This window comes from Oncorhynchus keta, unplaced genomic scaffold, assembly GCF_023373465.1.
Source record: "Oncorhynchus keta strain PuntledgeMale-10-30-2019 unplaced genomic scaffold, Oket_V2 Un_contig_4266_pilon_pilon, whole genome shotgun sequence".
Classification (NCBI taxonomy): domain Eukaryota; kingdom Metazoa; phylum Chordata; class Actinopteri; order Salmoniformes; family Salmonidae; genus Oncorhynchus; species Oncorhynchus keta.
The window spans coordinates 154,733-157,400 of record NW_026287677.1 but is presented as its reverse complement, the minus strand read 5'-3'; positions in this window follow the sequence as shown (position 1 = coordinate 157,400).

The following is a 2,668-nucleotide window of genomic DNA, read 5'->3' as shown; positions in this document are numbered from 1 at the left end:
GGCCTCTCCTCCCTGGCCTCTCCTCCCTCCTCCTCTCCTGGGCCTCTCCTGGCCTCTCCTGGCCTCCTCCTCTCCTCTCCTCCTCTCCTCTCCTCTCCTCTCCTCTCCTCTCCTCTCCTCTCCTCCCTCTCCTGGCCTCTCCTGGCCTCTCCTCCCCTCCCCTCTCATCTCTCTCTCTTTCTCCCTCTCTCTCTCCCCTCCCTCCTTTTCCCATCGCCCCCACTTGTTTTTCTCCTCTCCTCTCCTCTCCTGGCCTCTCCTCTCCTCTCCTCTCCTCTCCTCTCCTCTCTTGGCCTCTCCTGGCCTCTCCCTCTCCTCTCCTCCTCTCCTCTCCTCTCCTGGCCTCTCCTCTCCTCTCCTCCTCTCCTCTCCTCTCCTCTCCTCTCCTCTCCTCTCCTCTCCTGGCCTCTCCCCCCCTCACCTCTCCTCTCCTCTCCTCTCCTCGCCTCTCCTGGCCTCTCCTCTCCTCTCCCCTCTACTCATCTCTCTCTCTTTCTCCCCCTCTCTCTCCCCTCCCTCCTTTTCCCATCGCCCCCACTTGTTTTTCCTCTCCTCTCCTCTCCTCTCCTCTCCTCTCCTCTCCTCTCTCCTCTCCTCTCCTCTCCTCTCCTCTCCTCTCCTCTCCTCTCCTCTCCTCTCCTCTCCTGACACTGAGACAGCCCTAGGTGATGTATGTAAACACTCCTCCGTTCCTGCTTTCCCCTGAAGACTCCTCTCTCACAAATGCACCTAGACAAACCACAGAGAACAGGGGAATGAGTGAACGCTGCGGGCGCACAGAGAGATAGCGAGAGAGAGAGAGAGAGAGAGAGAGGGAGAGAGAGAGAGAGAGAGAGAGAGAGAGAGAGAGAGAGAGAGAGAGAGAGAGAGAGAGAGAGAGAGAGAGAGAGAGAGAGAGAGAGAGAGAGAGAGAGAGAGAGAGAGAGAGAGAGAGAGAGAGAGAGAGAGAGAGAGATGGCCCAGTGTGACATCAGTCTGTTAGTTAGATAAACGTTGCCTTGGCTTTAGACAGGGGAATGACAGAGCTCTTGGGCAGTAATACCCCCCCACACACACCTCTTTATACATATTCATGTCCTGAATGACTGAGCTCATAGTCTCACAGTGTTTCTCAGACGGCTCCCTAGTCCTGTACTGCACTACGTTTGAGCAGGGCACATAGGGGAACCATTGTTGTGAATATCTGTTTAACATTTATATGTGTAAAAAAATAGATAGTATTTAAAAAATATATATATATTTCACCTTTAGTTAACCAGGTAGGCCAGTTGAGGACAAGTTCTCATTTACAACTGCGACCTGGCCAAGATAAAGCAAAGCAGTGCGACAAAAACTACAACACAGAGTTACACATCGGATAAATAAACGTACAGTCAATAACACAATAGAAGAAAAAACATCTATATACAGTGTGTGTAAATCAGGTAAGATTAGGGAGGTAAGGCAATAATTAAATAATATTCAGTACTGCACTGCATAGGGAATAGGGTGCCATTTGGGACTGTGCTTTGGTCAGATTTCTGCTCGGTTTTCATGCCAGTAAAGCTCGATTTGAGTTGAAACCAATTGCTATTTCAGAGTTCTAATCAGGAATGTTAATGTGTCATCAATCAGAACTTACAAATGACTGCGGTTGGCACGGAAGCCCATTGTGATGTCACCAATTAGAACCAGACAAATTGTTTTAGCCCGTTGTGATGTCATCGATTAGAATTGTTTTTAAACTAATGGCTTCTCCTACTGTGATGTCATCAATAAGAATCACAGCTTGCACTTCAAATAACCCCTTGATTACCCAGTCAATGTAATTGTTCAATTAGGAGGTTTATCAAGTGTGACACACACACACACACACTCACACACACACACGAGGGGGAGCTCCATTGAGTATGCAAGGTGTTCTATCAAGCTCTTCACTGAAGCTCAGTGACACAGACCCAGTTAGCATCACACACACTGTTAGCATCACACACTGTTAGCATCACACACTGTTAGCACAACACACACTGTTAGTATCACACACTGTTAGCACAACACACACTGTTAGCATCACACACACTGTTAGTATCACACACACTGTTAGTATCACACACACTGTTAGCATCACCCAATGTTAGCATCACACACACTGTTAGCATCACACACTGTTAGTATCACACAAACTGTCAGTATCGGACACACACTGACACAGAATCTATCACCCTGATCACACAGGGGCGGCAGCGTTGGACTAGTAACCGGAAGGTTGCGAGTTCAAACCCCCGAGCTGACAAGGTACAAATCTGTCGTTCTGCCCCTGAACAGGCAGTCAACCCACTGTTCCCAGGCCGTCATTGAAAATAAGAATGTGTTCTTAACTGACTTGCCTGGTTAAATAAAGGTAAAATTAACAAATGTAAATACAATGACCTCCCACACACACACACCAATACACACATACACTCCCTGCCACACACACTGACACATTGACACAGAATCTATCACACAAACACAATGACCACCCACTAATAAGACACACACACACACACAAATTAGGCACCTCATTGATTTGCTTCCTTCCCCTGAAAAGTGTTAATTTGTAGACAATCCAGCAGTTTTGGATTGAGCAGGAGTGCATTGCAAAGCATTAAAGTTATACCAGAGGGTATTAACTATACCCATAGAAATA